The sequence below is a fragment of the Octopus bimaculoides genome, chromosome 1 (genome assembly GCF_046866305.1).
Source record: "Octopus bimaculoides isolate indiv1 chromosome 1, ASM4686630v1, whole genome shotgun sequence".
Lineage (NCBI taxonomy): Eukaryota > Metazoa > Mollusca > Cephalopoda > Octopoda > Octopodidae > Octopus > Octopus bimaculoides.
This window is the reverse complement of record NC_142928.1, coordinates 61,135,281-61,154,133: the sequence shown is the minus strand read 5'-3', so window position 1 is coordinate 61,154,133 and position 18,853 is coordinate 61,135,281. Positions and strand designations below refer to the sequence as shown.

Genomic DNA, 18,853 nt, shown 5'->3' with positions numbered 1-18,853 from the left:
ATATATATATATATATATATATATATATATATATATATATATATATATATATATATATATATATATATATATATATATATATATATATGTATATATATATATATATATATATATATATATATATATATATATATATATATATACATAAATACATACATACATACATACATGCATGCATACATACATAAATACATACATACATGCATGCATACATACATACATACATGCATACATACATACATGCATACACACAACGATAATATTAAATAGAGTGATACATTTGACAGTCCAATAGTTTATTTATATTATGATATAACATAATATAAGATAAACAAGTATTAAAACATCAAAAGCCAACAATTTGTTTCGACTTATATATATATATATATATATATATATATATATATATATATATATTCAAGGCTTGAATATGGTACTTATGCGAAGGCACCCGAATATCACATCCCAAAAGGATGGGTGATTAAAATCAAATAATAAGCAACACGGATTTCAAAAGTGATTGCAGTACGCACGTTTCATGCTACTTCAATTTATTTAAGTAATGTGAGCATTACCTTAAATGCAATATGAAGAGCAATCTTCAGCTGCACGAAAAAATGTAGAAAAAAAGACATATTACAAATGTGGCAACATATTAAAACCAAGTGGGAGAGAGCAGAGGAAGAATATATAAGTCCATCTTGACATAGCAGGGTCTATCAGGCTAGTAATTGATTCTAGACAAAAGTTTTAACTGTCTCAGAATTCTATTGTTTCTTATCTAGTGGTGATAGCAAAGGGACAATTACTTCTAAAGAGAGGGAAGGTGTAAGCAGTATGCATGGACAAGGCTATAAAAGTATTAGAATCTAGAGGTTTCACTGGTCATAGTAGTATCAGGTCATTTTATTACTATCAAAATGTTGAGGAATTAATGTTGAGGAATTATAGCCCTAGGTATATGGGTCAAATATTTGACCCATATACCTAGGGCTATAATTCCTCAACATTAATTCCTCAACATTTTGATAGTAATAAAATGACCTGATACTACTATGACCAGTGAAACCTCTAGATTCTAATACTTTTATATTCTTCCTCTGCTCTCTCCCACTTGGTTTTAATATGTTGCCACATTTGTAATATGTCTTTTTTTCTACATTTTTTCGTGCAGCTGAAGATTGCTCTTCATATTGCATTTAAGGTAATGCTCACATTACTTAAATAAATTGAAGTAGCATGAAACGTGCGTACTGCAATCACTTTTGAAATCCGTGTTGCTTATTATTTGATATATATATATATATATATATATATATATATATATATATATATATATATATATATATATATATTGATATATGAATAATTCCCTTATATTTAAGCGTGGTCATTGTTTATGTTATATTACGTTATATTATATTCATAATATATTATGTTATAATATAAATAAATTATTGGATTGTCAATTGTATCCTTCTATTTAATTTAATATTTGTAACTTGCATTATGCCCATATATATATGGTCTTCCACTGACGTGAATTAGAGGTTTCACACACCCATTTGAAGGAATTATTTTCCTGAGTTTGTTAAATTTACACACACACACACGCACACGCACGCGCACACGCACGCGCACGCACACACACACACACACACACACACACACACACACACACACACACACACACACACACACACACACACACACACACACACACACACACACACATATATATATATATATATATATATATATATATATATATATATATATATATATATATATATATATGTATATACATATATGTCATCAAGGACTCTCCCATCGTTCGACAACGTATGAGGGTACGACAATTTCTTATCGAACGGACGTGTTTTTGTTTTTTTTTCCCTCTCATGAGTTCTGCCATTTGTCTTACCTGAATTGTGATAGTTTTGTAAATTTTGTGTGTTATCGACTCTCAACCTGCTTATCAGGGGAAGTATCGAGTCTAGAATTTCCCCATGTAAGGGCAAATTGAATATTTTTGCAACTTTTTCTCGTGTAATTTATTTACATATTTTTGAAATTTTAGCTTCCAGCCAAATCAATGACAACGCACCTCAGTATCAGCAAACTTGACGAGATGTGTCAAGAAATGTTTCCAGCTCTTCTCTGTCGCGAACAGGGGGAAGTAAACACAGAAAAAACCCCCAAAGTATACGTCAAATGCTACAAAGGAACCCAAAAGTACAACAATAAAAAAGAATTTACTGACAATGAAAATGAATTGAGCAAACCAAACCGACGTGGGTTCGCGTCGGTGCCAACTATAAACCAGAAAAACCTGAAAATTAATCAACTTGACCTAGAAAAATATAAAAACTTAGCAAAGCGTGAAGGGAATAATATAAATGTAACCCCACCTGGAGAGATAATGCAATAAACTGCCACGAAAACAATAATATTTAGAACTCTTTCACTAAAAACGATAAAAGTTGAGCATATCCTAAAGGAAACCATAGAAAAATGCCTGCAGCCCATTTAGGGCGATACCGAATACGTAGCAAGAGGTAAAATATACGGCACTGTGGAGGTAAGGTTCGCTTCCGAAGAAGAAGCAAATGAACACTCCACAGTGCCTTTGAAAACCAACGGACTGGTGCTACTGCCCACTTATATGGGTAAACGCACATCTAAAATTGCCGCGGTTTGGCTCGTGGCCACTGTGTTGCTGGATTTGGAAGATAGCGTTTCCATACTGCAGGTCACGAAACTGCACCAACAAAACTGGTGGGGCCAAGGCCTCGAAATAATAATACGGGTCACACAACAGGACCTCGAAATTATTCCCGACTTAATAAAGTTACCAGATGGCAGAGCCCTTCGAGTCATGGTGGAGGGTCGATGGCACAGATGTTACAACTGTGTTCAAAAGGGCCACATTAGAAGATCTTGAGATTTAGATAACCCAGAAACGGGCCACCCTTCACCAGACGTGCCCCCAAAACACCTGGCCAAGGAATCCAACACCAAACCAATACCACCAATAAACCCCGCATCAGAGACTAAAATATGTAACACCCCGACGGATAGCACCATCAAGCAAAACCCCACAACATCCAGCACAGTCACTACCACAAAAAGGCAAGACAACACCACAACAGATCAGGAATGGGAAGAGGTAGCTAAAAACAAAGAAGGAAAAGAAAAACTTTTCCTCGAACCCCTTCCACCACACAGACACACATCACAATACAAGCACACACCCACACACACACCTGAACCTCATACTCCAGAATCTGTCATCAACATCACGGCAATCAACAGAAAGAACAAACAATTAACAAAACACATAAACGAAAATCCTTGAATATCACCTTTCGTATTGGAAGCAAGCGCGCTTGCTAAACGATAACTCAGTAGGAAGTCAGAGTAAAAGCCGGCTGACCGGGTCACAAGGTTTTTTTCCCTTTTCGATGGTTATATGATCTACATATTTCCAAGGCAGCCTAGAGGACGCGGAGGTATTGTGGTTTTATTCCGGAAACGCCTGTATTCAGAAATCAAGACAATCTTTATGGACCCAGAAGAAAAGTTGGTCGTCGTGGACGCGATACATAGCAGTGGCAGCGCCTTCACACTGGCTGAAGTTTATGCCCCAAACGACATGGGGCAATCCAACTACTTCAAACGTCTAGAAGCTTTCTTTGGGACGTCTCGCAAGTTAGTGTTAGTTGGTAACTTTAACACAATCCTAGATGCACGTGTGAATTGTGCTGGGTTGTGTTGGCTGAACTCCAAATGGAAAAGGTAATACTTACCTCACTACACTGCTCAGTCACTTTCAAGTGGCTAATAGGTTTATAATGGATCACACGAATGCTCCTATGGAGACATGGACCAACAGCTCTGGGTCTCCCAGATCCTACTTAGATGGCGTATTCATTACGTTAATTGACAAATCTAGCCTTAGTTGTCCACATTTCCAGATCGTCAGCTATACGGATCACAAGTTTGTGATCTGTAAGCTTGACTGAGATAGATTTTGTAGACAGGGCCCCGGTTACTGGAAGCTAAACACGTCACCCCTGGCATGCAAAGCCTAAAGTGACCTGATTAGAGAATTAGTGAAAAGGGCGTTAACAAGAGCCGTTAGCAATAACAACTGGCGGTACGCCCTAAAAAGAGACATTAAATTTGAGGCAGGTAAATATAGCGAAGTTTTAGCATTAGAAAAAATAGAATAGAAAGGGACTTAGCACTCTAGGAGAGGCTCTAAAATCTTGCAATTCTTCTAACGTGTTGGCAGCGAGATTTGCCCTAGAACAACACCTCTATGCCAAGCACGAAGGTTGTATTGTCAGAGTTAAGTTACGAGCTATGAGACAAGAGGGAATCAATGTCGCCTGATGGGCTCGCGTATTAGAGACCCAACGTCGCAATAAAGCCACCATATGGTCTTCGGTTGACAAAAATGGATGCACGGTTGACGTACCCGACAAAATTTGTAAGGACCTTCACCAGCAATTCACACAGCTGTTCGAGACGAGTGGTAGGCCGGATCGCGAGATGGACTCCTCGGACTTCCTAGATGGTATGACGCAACTTTCAGCGCAGGAGGTGGAGTGCTGTGAAAGGCCGATCACATCTATGGAGGTAGAAGAGGCCCTATTGGACTGCATTGGGGGCATGTCGCCGGGTCTAGATGGTCTGCCCTATGAGTTCTATTGTAATATGCCAGACTTGTTTGCGAACCTACTGGCAAATATCTACGCCAACTGGCAACAGAATGGGCTCATTCCTAGTTCTGTGAGCCTAGGAGCAGTGATGCTGCTAAGAAAGGACCCAAACAAGGCGGAAGTTATAGATAACTTTAGGTCCATCAATTTGCTTCATGCACAGCTGAATATTTTGGCCAAGGTGCTAGGAAAGAGGTTGATTCTTGTCGTCGAGAAACTGGTTGGGAGGGCGCAAACGTGCATCATCCCATCCAGAACGATCCACGACAACCTCCGCTTCGTACACTACACCATAGACAGAATGGTTAACAATCCTAGCATGGGAGGGATACTGATACATTTAGATCAGTCTAAAGTATTCGGTAGGGTGGACCATCGCTATCTAGCGGCAGTCCTCGAAGCGGCCTGGTTTGGCCCGGACTTCCGCGGTTGGATCACCGCCTTAAACGGCAACATTAAATTGATAGTTCGGATGAGCGGTCATCTTTCAGAGCCGTTCAGCATTGTGCGTTCGGTCCGATAAGAATGTATGCTATCCTCCCTTCTGCATGTTCTGTCCCTCGAGCCATTACTACAGAAATTGGAGATCTTGAGGAACGTCCCGCGTAATCTGGGGTGCAGAAGGACAGTAGCATCGTATGCGGACGACACCACCGTCATCGTATCCAGTAACGGACACCTGCATCTAGTAGGTGATGCATTAAGGAGTGCGAAGAGGTATCAAGGGCAAAAATATACCGTGATAAGTCGGTCGGCCTCCAGCTCAGCACCTGAAGAGGCAGGCCGATGCTACCTATCAATGTCGTTGGAGATTGGACACATGGCCCGGTGAAATTGCTTGGAGCTGGTTCGGCCTGGATCTCCAAATAGAGAGAAACTGGGATGAGGTTACGAGCAGGGTGGCCAATCTCACCCAGAAATGGGCCGAGTGGAAACTTTCCCTGAAAGGGAGGGTTGAGGTAGCGAATGTATTTATTGCATCCGTAATCACTTCCTGCTTAACCGTCAGGCGTTGCCCAGATTCGTGTCTGTTCACGCTGGAGCGCCTACTTTTCCGCTTTTTGTGGAGAGACAGAGGTCCACTGGTCAGACGCTCTACTTGCTGTCAACTAACACTAAATGGAGGGCTGGGCATGCCTTGGCTGAAAATGTGCAGACATACGCTAAGTCTAAGACATCTCCAGCTCTACCTAGACAGTAAACAGGTGTGGTCGCCCTTCCTGAAAGTAGTCTTCACACAGTTCAACTCATTTAATGAACTGAACTCGTGGATCAAACGTAGACCAAGGTTGGGTGCTTGGCAGGCCGAGTGCCGCCTGGCTCTCTCGCTTCTCGGCCGAACGGGCACTGCGAGCAGCGAGGACTCCAGCTCGTACTTTTATACAGGGTTGGTAGCTGGTAAGTGCGACGATGTCCTGGGGGAGACTCTAGGTTTCGATGAAAGTCAATTCACCAGTCTCTTCTGGAGGACATTTGGACCGGGGCCCATGGATAACTACCAGAAATACCTGCCCTGGCAGTGCTACCGAGGAGCTCTGCTTGTTCGCGATAAACACTTCAGGCCAAGATGTGCAGACACACGAACATGTCCGAGATGCGAACAGAGCAACGAAACTGTTCTGCACGCTATCGTACAGTGTGCGTTGATTTCGGATCTATGGATTTACGTAGAATACCTGCTGTTGCGTCTGAGAGGAGTGCAGTTGTCAACTTATTCCGTCATCAAGATTGTCCCACTTCCTTCCTTTGGCCAGGAAAGGTAGGCAAGTTTTCACTGCTTGGTGGTTATAACGAAAAGGCCGTGTGGTTGACGAGAGTGAAAATAATTAAGACAGGCAACTTTCTCGCAGGCCATGGTTTAATAAACTATTTTACATATCACCTGAAAAGAAGAATATGGCTAGAGAGAGAGTTGTTACCGCTGCGTGAGTTCAGGACTAGATGGATGCAAGTGGTGCGATCACCGAGCATGAATGTGGCCAACTTGAACGTATAACCGTAGTCTCCTGCGTGAGAGTAGTGCTGGGTCGTGGCTTGTAGGGTCTTCACGCTCAACATTTCATCTTGTCTCATCCTTATACCATGTCTAATTTTTATTTTATTTCTTTTTATTCTTCCATTCGCCCATTCAACCCTGTTGTAGACCCCTAACTGTTCTTGTCTGTCCTGTACTGTTCCTCTATGTCGGCCCTTGTGGCTAATAAAGAATTAAATTTCTTGCCAAACAACCACACTCTGATTTGTTTATAGTGATCAAATGTTTTATGTTCACATAAGCCCACTCCCTCCATCAAATCGGCAGTACCTGTCCAGGTGCACACTGTGCCACCTGTCAGATGACGAAAAGATCGCAGAGCAACTTGAAAGGAAGCGCTTTATTTATATATATTATAATTAATCCTAAACAAGGGAAGGAATAGAAGAAATCACGTCGAAAATGTACTGAGAGCATAGTAGAACTAATTAGATTCTAATCATATTTTTAAATATAGGAAAACACTTTACTGCTTTCACCATAGATTTTCAAAAGTGTATATTATATGGAGCTACGTCATTTATTTTAGAAGTAGATTTATGGCTCAGACCGCTATCAAATAACATACAAATTCATTGGTCAACGTTCATGTATTAAAGTCATGCGTCAGTCGCGCGAGAAATTGACATAAAAAGCTTTTCTCCATTGAATGTATTTTATGACAGTTAGAAAAGAGAGAAATAGTTTTCCATTCTCTTCGGCTAATGTTGGATTCAGCTTAGGAACTGGAAGATCCTTACAAAATATGTCTTGTGTTTTTTTGCTTCCTTCTGTTGGGTTCTAATCGCTTTTGTTTTGCATAATGCATTGGTGAATGTTTTCTTTATCGAAAAGTTCTGCTATTCTTAATTTTCTACAAAATATGAGATTCATCCCGTAGTTCACTGAGGTAAGGATACTAACCACATACGACCTAAAAGAAACAAAACAATCTAATAGTTATAAAGAAGTTGATAAGGGAAGTTCTATAGCCATTATGAATATTGAACAATACAAAAATGCTGCATCAATTCTACTTCAAGACCCCCCCCACCAAAAAAAAAACGGAAAAAATGACTAAACTTACCATTCTCATAAACAAGCAAGGAAAAGGCTTAGCTAATAAAGAAAGGTGCTCCAGCATGGCCGCAGTTAAAAGACTGAAACAAGTAAAAGAGTAAAAGAGTAACAAATTTTTATATTCAAAACCAATTTCTTGTACGGATTTCTCAAAATTCGCAAAAATAAAACGATCAATGATGCGTGCCAAAAATTACATTCCATCTGCATAAACATACCCTTTCTGAAAGATCTCAAATGAAAACAGATTATGACAAGCGCAGCTTGTGAAACTAACAAACTTAGCAACTTCCTTAACCTTAAGAAGCTTGCTTCCCACTCACATATTTCCGGGTTCAGTCCCACTTTGGGCAAGTGTCTTCTACTATATATATATTCGGGCCAATCAAACACTTATGATTGGATTCGGTGGATGGAAATTGAAAGAATCCCGTCGTGTATATATATATATATATATATATATATATATATATATATATATATATATATATATATATATATATATAAACGTGTGTGTGTGTATATATATATATATATATATATATATATATCGTGCGTTTTTCCCTCATCCATCGCTTGACAACCGATGTTTGTGTGTTTATGTCCCCGAAAACTACCGGTTCGGCAGAAGAGACTGATAGCATAAGTACTAGGCTTACAAAGGATAAGTCCTGAGGTTGATTCCTCCGACTGAAGGCGGTGCTCCAGCATGGCAGCAGTCAAATGACTGAAATGTGTAAAAGAGTAAAAGAATAATTTTCATAAATGATGATCTAGACCTATATAACAACGTTGCACGAAATGTGAACCCTGAATAATATACTCTCTGATGAAGGAGGCAGTATCAAATTTTCGGCGTGAAAATCTCCTTAAAATCTATGCCTGTCTGGTGGTCATCACATGAAAGATGTTACATGTTCCACTACTTTGTTTTCATGGTCTGTAAATTTAGATTATGCTATTGGAATTATCTCCCTTGATGTAGGTACAAAAATACACCGAGAAATTTTATCTACATTTTAATGGCATGTATCATCTTTAAAAGAAGTTTTTAAACATACTGCATTATATGTCTGTGAATATGCACTGTATATATTTACCATGAATAATACACCCATAAGGAATTTTTCCCTTCCCATTAAAAGGTTATATGATCATAGCCACAGCCCAAGCTATTATATTGAATCTCTTTGTCGAACCGCTAGAATACATGACATAAAGGAAGAGCAGAAGCATATGCACTGACAAAAGACAACCTTAGACCCTACCCAAACACACACATACTCATGCACGCACGCACACACACGCACTCACGTGCACGCATACGGAAAACGGATTTTCTCACAGATTCTAACTGCCAAATTTCATTCAGGAAGGTAAACTACATAGTTTCGAATTGAACTTCTAAAATTCGTGACCGTATATTCGTGTGTCTGCACGGACGAGCGGACGCGCACGCACGCACGCACGCATGCACGCACGCATGCACGCACGCACGCACGCACACGTGTACCTGCTCAAACATAAATTGTTTGTGTCTGTCTGAAGGGAGAGTATAAGAAGCACGCTTCTCCGTTCCAAAAGCGTTGAGGTTTCACTCACTATTTTCCGTTATTTTGCAGTCTGTTGCACACACACAACAATCAAACACACACACACATAAATGTATGCGTGTATATTTATACGCATATATGTGTATATATATATATGTATATATATATACGCATATATATATATGTATATGTATATGTATATACATACATAATATACATATTATATATATATATATATATAACATATATATATATATATATACATACATAATATACATATATATACATACATGTGTGTGTGTTTTACCTTCATGGTTTAAGTTTATCTTACTTCTTTGTATATTTTTGTTATTCTGTTTGGCTCCTTTACTTCACCTGTTGTTGTTGTTGTTGTTGCTGTTGTTGTTTCCCTGCAACAGATTACTTTTGCTTGCCTGGCGACGTTAACACTGAATATCTCCATTGTAAGATATTAAAAACAAAAAGAAAAACAGGCAACGCAGTTTTGTCAGTGAGAGAAGACAGCCAGACAGGCAAGCAGATCTTGGAAATACACACACACACATATATATATATATATATGTATATATATATATATACACACCCACACATAGAGAAACATAGAAGCTTCCTCTCACAAATATAGTTCTTTTTTGTTCTTTTTTACTTCTTTATCATCAATTTTTCTTTCCTCCTCTTTTTCTTTTCCTTCCTCATCTACCTCATCCTTCTTCTTTTCCTTCTTCCTCTTCGTTTTCTTCATTTTCTTGTATTCCTATTTCTTACATATATTTCTGTAAACATACAAACACACAGACACAAACTATACACGCGCACATATATATATCTGCGCGCGCGAGTGTTTGTACATATAAATATAAATAAGCGCACGCTCACACTCACTCGCACGCATGCGCACATATATATGTGTGTGTGTGTGTTTGCCTGTCCGTGGGGGTTGTTTCTGTGTGTGTGTGTGTGTGTGTGTGTGTGTGTGTGTGTGTGTGTGTGTGTGTGTGCATGTATTACCTTTTTACCTATGCATACATATGTAGAAATTATACATACCGTTGCTATTATCGTCATCATCGCCACTATCATCAAAACACCGTCACACTAACATACGTGTTCGCGTACACATACAAACGCACATACAAACCCACATACATACAGCTTCCACTATGTTCACCCCCCCCACTACCACCACCACAAACACGCACACACTACAATACTCTCTCAGACCGACCAATCGACAGACAGTCAGACTGACTGACGACGCGAAAGACAGCCGACCATGAGCCAAACACGCTGTTCATAGTAGACTCCAGTGCAACTTCCACCTCGGTTCTTATTCTTCAATCTTTCCCTCTTCCTTTTTTTTTTTGTTTTTCTCTCCGTATCTCTCTGCCTTTTCCTCGCTTCTCCTTCTCTCACGTACTCGCTTCTTCCTCAATTTCTTTCTTACTCCCAATAATTTTTGTTCTTTATTATTTTTTTTTTTTTTGCCTTTTATTAATTTCTGATTTCTCTTCCGTTATTGCTTCCTTGTTCTTTCATTCATTTCCATTTTTTATATCTTTGTTAAGAAGAAGGAGGAGAAGAAGAAGATGAAAAAAGTTTTATTTTATTCTTAGTTTTGTCTTAACACTCGGAGGTGTTTTACTGTTTGGAAGACAATATATACACACAATTTCATATTCACACATATACACATACATAGGTTAGTACGTACAAACACAAACACGAACACTTACACGAGCCACCATACCGGCTATATATATATATATATATATATATATATATATATATATATATATATATATATATATATATACATATTACGTTTCACTTTATACAGTTTTATACATAGATGTACAGATAAATTTCCACACAGGAAGGACTACTCTCTCTCTCTATTTCTCTCTCTCTATCAAACTACCTATTTATCTACCTACGTATTGTGTGTGCATTGTCATATATACACACACATAAACATACATGCTTACATAGTTCTGCACGAGTTGCAGCAGAGCGAAATAATCATTTCTTCGTAAACTAAAAGCGTCCTTGTCTCCCCATTTGACTTCCCTACTCTATCACTTCCATTTCCCCTTCAATACCCACTCTCTTCTCCACTGTATATATATATATATATATATATATATATATATATATATATATATATATATATATATATATATATGATTATAGATATATACCTATGCATGTATCGTCTATATATGTTCTTATATAGTTGGTAACATAATCAATTATTGCAGTTAACATCTGCATAATCACTTTCACCTCTTCTTCTCGTTCTCATCCTTATAAACATCATCATTATTAGAGCCACTTAAACAACAGGCGTCAGTCACCGCGCCACCACCATGAACACCACCATCACCACCACCACAACCACCATCAGTTCTTTCAGTATCATCAAATATCTCGCTTCTCCGTAATGGGTGAACGGAAGGTAATTTTTAAATTCATCAGCGAGACGAGGACAAAATTTACCGGTTGACTACCTCTTGTAAAATATGTGCAAAGGACTGGACGAAAGAATGGAACGCAGCATCTGAATACATAACAGGTAAGATGTGAAACGTGTGTGTACCGGTGTGTGTATGTGTGTATCGAAAGTGAGAAAGAGAGAGGTTGGGATATGGTGCATAAGCTGTGGTGTGCAATGAAAAAAAAGCTCGTACGTGAGACAGAATGAGAAGGTAAGAGAGTGAATGATAGACAGGCAGAGACAGAAGTAAACACAACTAAGAACAATACGCATACATGTGTGTGTGAGTACCTATAACGAATACATTATTTGCAACTTCGTGTTTTGTAATAGATTTAATCATTATTCTAAAACTGCTGTACGTGTTGCCGACCCAGGACGTATAACAGATAACTATCGATCTCAGTTAAATTCGAACTTACATTGTAAGGGAGCGAAAAAGTAAATATTGCAAACTAATCGATCAACTGGTTTTCGTTCAATGAACAATACGTGTCCTCTCATAAAATCTGTACTCTCTTCCTGTAAAAAGTATCATTTCAAATACAAGTTATTTATAAATATTATTATGGTTGTTTAGAACACTTTGAAAGATATCCTTAATTTGTGCTTGAATACAAAGAATATTCAATCATATCTAATATTTAATACAGTGAATGAATATTTACATGGTCGTTCGACCTAGAAATAGCAACCAAATCTTCCTGAAATCACAACCTACCGTCTTAGAAAACCATGGACACGTTGGGAAAAAAATGTTGTTATATCAACGCAGGCATAATTAGATAATTAAAAAAATTAGAAAGATCCGTGGTTGAATAATTTTGATCATATGGTAAACAAATCAAAAACAACAACTAATTTATTTGATCTTGTTAACATTTTTGATGAACTAAATTTCCGCAGACGGAAAGCTTTGTACTTGTGTGTCCAGTCCAAATAAACAGAATATGGGCTGAAAATAAAAACAGGTTGTCGACTTAATCTACTATACAATGCATAATTCATAACTCAAGGTTCTATGTTTTGAATATCCCTATGGTTGGTTGGACTCTGCATTTTATGTCACCGGAAGGCGTGTGACTATGTGGTTAGGGAATTCGGCTCCAAACCCGGCGGTGGGTTAAGTCCTCCAACCAGACACTTTATTTCACATTGTTCTAGTCAACTCAGCTGGCGAAAATCAGTTGAACTTGTAAATCAAAGGGTCAACCTTGTTACATTCTGTGTCACTCTAGTCTCCTTGAGAACTATGTTAAGGATATGCGTTCTTGTGCAGTTCTTCATCAGTTGTATGATAATTTCATTCGAAGGGCTGTTTTGTTGACGGAATCAACTGGAACCCTTGTCGTCATAACCGACGGGGTGCCAGTGTCACCGGAACCAACATCATGCAAATAGTATGCTAGCCATGACGAAGGGCATAATCTTTTATGATTTTTTATTGTTGCGGCAAAGAGCGAAAAAAAAAATTGCATTAACCAGTTGCGTTACTTTACAACACTAGTTCAAACCCTACCATGGTGAACTTTCTGTTATATTTCTCTGGAGTAAATAAGTTACAGACAAGCACTGACGTCAATTTAATAAGGTATTATCCTCCTCCACCGATAGTGTGTATCCAAGCTTTTGCAAAAAATCACTAATTAAGGGCGGTGGTGAGTTGTATCGAGAGAACTAGAGATAAAATGGATTGCAGTATTTAGTTTATTCGGTGTACGTTTTGAACGAAAATAAACGCATGTTATTTATTTTTTATTTTATTTTTTTTTTTGACAAGATGTAAAACAAACAAGTATACATGGATTTCTAATCAACGCTTCCTGACTACGACACAGTACAGATTGAATGAAAATAATAGACTGATATATCAGTATCTTTCCTCATTCCACCATTCAGTTTATCACACAAATATGTGTGTATATCAGTACCCATGTATATATGTATATATACATTTTATGTATAAATCTAAATATACGTGTGGGGCTGTTCGTGTGTATGCGTGTATGTATATATATATATATATATATATATATATATATATATATATATTCATATATATATTCATATATATATATATATATATATATATATATATATATACATATATATATATTATATAAGTGTACGTATATGTGTGCGTGTATGTGTATATAATTGATTAACAATAGTAAAAGTAAGCAATTTACGTATATTATTGCATATACAAGGCAATACAACAAAATTTATATTTTCAACATTTTCCATTGTATTCAATAAAAATAAACCATTGTTATGGTAACTTTCAAATATAAAATATCGTAATCAATTTTTACTATAGAAATCAATGTTGGTGCTAACTTTTTATTTTCTTTTTAGAAACAGATTCTCTGAAACAATTATTATTTGTCTTAAATTTTATATTTAAAAAAATATTCTTTTTGTTTCTTATGTTGAATATATATATATTCTGCTTCTAAATAAACGATTAGATGAGACAGAATAAATGTTTTTGTTTCCTACTTATAACTTCATTGTTGTTTTTAAAAGTTTTCTTCAACATTTTTTAAAAATTCAGTATCTTCTATCAAGCACACAAAAGCTGTCAGGCGTTACAAATCTGTTTCTTAGTAGAGACAATGCATTGTGTTGTCATATAATTAATTGTTCTTCGGATTTTTGTAATGTTTCAGTCGAGAGATCTACGTTAGTTCACGGCTGTACCACGTTCTATTGAACTAATTTTCGTTGCACTTTTAAAAACATATTAACTAGCTAAAATATTTACTCTTTCATTTTGGTAATATCAATTTTTAGTAATCATATTTAATGAGAAATACGCGTATACTTCTTACATAAAGTCGTATAATATCTGAAGATAGAGCATTTCTTTTGTTTCAAGGTCTTCAGCAAAACAGAGTAAAGGAACAAAACGAAAGACAAATTTTAAAAACGGGATAGTGTGTGGGTAGGTGGGTGTGCATGCGATTGTATATGCACACGCGCACGCGCTCACACATTCACACACACATTCACACACACACACACACACACACACACACACACACACACACACACACACACACACACATATATATATATATGCACACACTTAAATTTTTAATTTTCGATATGTTTTATGACTGCTTTGTTTTAACCAATGTTATCTGAAGATCAGAGTAGTATACAACACTCAATACTACACAGCTTTGCCCATAACCTCTAATGGCCGCGTAACTACAACGGACTAATAGGAGAACGAGCCATCTCAAGCTGTTATCTGTGACGGTTGTTAGATTCCAGTTGTGCTGTATTCCCAAGCTTAAAATATTTCAGAAATGCTGACATTTCTAACACTGTAATTTGGCAGGATCGTTAACATATCGAAAGAGGTTTGCGGTATTTATCTCGTGTCTTGAGTTCAAATCACCCTAAGGTCAGTTTTATTGACCTTTCTGAGGTCGATAGAACAAAGTGCCAGTGAAGTACTTGGATAGATATAATCAACTTGACGCATTACTCAGAGGTGACACATGTGCCTACGTTAAAAATTAATATTCCTGTATTCTGAGTGTATGTATGTTTGTTTTCTTATATCTATTGTGAGATATCTTTTGTGGAATCCTAGTTCAACTCTGCTGCTTTTATTATAGTAAGTCCGGTACAGAAATGAACAGATGTAGAACCCGTTCCACCAATCCAAGTACGCTCTTAATTTTTTCTCACTGGTTATTCCAACGCAGAAATTGTGGCTTTGTGCTTCAAGGAGACCATTGCTAATATTTCCGTTATATTTGGCCTTTATAGTTATTGTCTCAAAAGTTTATGCACATTTTTATGCTCTTCTTTACGCTCTGAAATCTGATCGAGAAGATTTATGATAAAATACCTTTTTACTAAAAAAATTCCATCTTTTTTAATATCTACTTACTTCTCATAATTTATTATCCAAGTTTATAAAGACGGCAGAGTGTGTTCTGAAAGATACTTCTTCGCCATTTCTTGTAGGGACAACAGAAAACGTTCTTTCAGATCTCGATAGTGCAGTTGGCACAACTACAATCTCATTAACTGTATATTATCGGTGAAGCGCAACAAATATAATAGCTATTTTTATTGCTGTTGCTGTTCATAGGTAACCCCAGTCCAGCTCACATGTAGTACACTTATGACCAAGGAATTCTAGTCAAAGCAATCCAATGTTTCTTCCTTGTGTAGGAAATTTAGAACCACTTTATCTATTTTTTGCTCGAATGTTGAGCTCTAATTTGAGGTTGGTGTTTTACTATTTTCAGCGGACTAATTGACCAATGGATAACTTCCGTTAGATTGCAATATTAGTATTGTTTAAAAGCGATGGATCTTAGAATAGGTAGAACTCCGTACAAAAAGTCTTGCCATGTGTAGTCATGCTTCCTAACGTTTTGAATTCAAATCCCATCAGCTTCAACTTTGATCTCCTTCCTTCCAGGATCGATAAAATAATTTTCAGTTAAGTATTGATCTCTATTAAAATGTTTCTAAATGTATATGACCTTATATCTACGCTAAAAATTCAATAATATAACTATTGCTAATTTTAACTAGCGTAAAACTTCATGTGGATTTATGAACTTTGGACACAGTTTCATATCATACAAGAGGAACTGCAATATATTCTGGTTCCAAAGAGATTAACACATCAACATCATTTTCCACGTACTCATTGTTCTTCTCCATTTCACCATCATGAACAAAGTCATAATAGTTACGATTCAGAGTCACATAACTGTTATATCAATTAACAGCATACATATGTATGCGAGTATGTGTATGTGGGAGGTATTCATGTATATATATATGATGTGTGCCGTGCATGTGTACTGACATCGCTCCTTTACTCATACGAGACATAGATCCTTTATAAACGTCATGTAAGGGTCCTTGAACGAGTTCATCAGAGATATCTCAGACACATTCTGAATGTTGGTTGGACCTTAAAAACTCCAGACACACAGGTCCTGAAGACAGGTCCTGTGTCAAGTCCTCATTAAAGGCCTGAGATATGCAGGAGACTGACTAAAGGAGCAATGCCTGTCATCGCCAAACATGGAAGAAGCAGTTTAAGGAGGGGGTCGATACTTTTGAGAAAGGACCTATTCTACATAAAGAACTTAAGTGGCGTGATGCTCGAAAATGCACTGCTGGTGTAGTGAATGGGGAAAGCTTGGTTTGCAATGTTTGCAGTCGTGTATACTTGCCAAGAGCAGGGCTCATTAGCCACTAACGGAGCCGCAAGAGCAAAATATAAGTTAGTCCGAGAGCGCTCAATGTTTCTGATGGTCAACAATGGTCTTCCTCAGTCACGAGCGGACGGCCATGATATTTGTGCCAGTGTATAAATATATAGCATATACATATGAAGAAACACACACACACTCTCACACACAAACACACACACACATATATATATATAATGTTATTTTATATTACAGTTTATTATGCCTAAAGTCCATCGTAACTTAAAAGTTGGACAAAGATCTATAAATAAGAAACCGACTAAAATAATTATTGGTGTTGAGACAATTCATTAAATACATTCAAGCTGGTGCACCATCATGGCTACATATTAGTAAATGAAATCTGTTAAAAGTAACATAAACTCTCTATATATGTATAGGTTTGGAAGATATGTATGCGATTAGCTGTCCAATCGACACACAGATTACAGCTCTTGTAACTAAAATTATAAATCTTACCACGACAAGCACGAGCCCTACAAAGAAATCTGATATTGCGTTTACAAACGTGTAGAGGCTTGATTGAATAAGCATGACTAATTTTTCCACGCAGATACAACAAAGTATTCACCGCAACATAATTCTATATTAGTCGTATGAACACACCTCAATGTTTGGAAGGGTCCTTTTGACATACTAAAATCAGTACATGCGTGCAGGCCCAAGCCCGAGAAAAGACTTGAATAAAAAAAATCTAGAAGACCAGAAATCAAAAGACAACACATAATCAAAAGACAACAGTTAATCATATTCGTTTGCAAAATTATATACAACTAAGTGTTTTGATATCGGTTACGACGGCGAGGGTTCCAGTTGATCGCTCCTGAAATTAACGTGTGTATGGCTCCATAGACACGTGTACCCTTAACGTAGTTCTCGGGGAGATTCATCGTGACAGAGAGTGTGACAATATTGGCCCCTTGAAATACAGGTACAACAGAAACAGGAAGAAAGAGTGAGATAAAGCTGTGGTGAAAAAATACAGCAGGGTTTGCCACCACCTTCTGCCGGAGCCTCGTGGAGCTTTTTAAGTATTTTTGCTCACTAAACACTCACAACGTCCGGTTTGGGAATCGAAACCGCGATCCTACGACCGCCAGTCCGATGCCCTAATCACTGGGCCATTGCGCCTCCATTTTGAGATAACCTTCAATAAAATATATTTTTCTGACTATCTGTTTAAATGTACAGAGGTAAATAACACAGAAACGCAAAGAGCATGTCCTTGTTTACGGTTACAGTTAGAAACTATCTTCACTTCCAAAGCGAATTTATTGAACGATGTATAATTCAGACTGTTCCATGTATAATGTGTTTGTAGTTGTTTTGAACATCGTAAAAAACCACTATCAGTATGAGCGTTTGATTAGGAACACTAGATTTTATATTAAATTCAGGTTGTATTTAGGTTCGTGCTTCTAAACACATATTTTGAATTGCAGAAGAGTTATCTGGGATTGCAATCCTTTACACGTTAACATAACATATATTACGTAAGTCGAAGAGTCGATTCAACGGGATTATATCTGGGAATAAACATGAAGTCTTGCGTCAACAATGGCTCATTGATTTCCACGGGAAATATCAATCAGAGATTACTGATATCTCATTATCGACAATTTCTAATTACCGTCAAATATAATCACACAAATACACATAAACACACATAAACACACACATATTGAGGGAATTGCAATAAACCTTTC

The 18,853-nt window shown here is 37.2% G+C and overlaps 1 protein-coding gene and 1 long non-coding RNA gene across 4 annotated transcripts in view; one reads left to right on the top strand and one right to left on the bottom strand.

The window, feature by feature from the left end:
* The window catches only part of LOC106871357 (uncharacterized), a 365,175-nt gene that overhangs the window by 69,088 nt on the left and 277,234 nt on the right, over positions 1–18,853 (top strand). For 2 of the 3 annotated variants that reach the window (XM_014917766.3, XM_014917765.3), the window contains exon 1: positions 11,580–11,967. The exons of the other annotated variant lie outside the window; for it this stretch is intronic. The gene's annotated coding sequence lies outside the window, so the exon portion shown is untranslated. Of the gene's footprint in view, positions 1–11,579; positions 11,968–18,853 lie in introns of those variants that run through there. 3 annotated transcript variants of the gene reach the window in all.
* LOC149137563 (uncharacterized) lies at positions 7,166–9,912 on the bottom strand. Its single transcript, XR_016241759.1, has 3 exons — positions 9,706–9,912; positions 7,829–7,901; positions 7,166–7,675 (listed from the first exon to the last, which is right to left on the bottom strand). It is a non-coding gene; the product is annotated as an uncharacterized LOC149137563 (long non-coding RNA).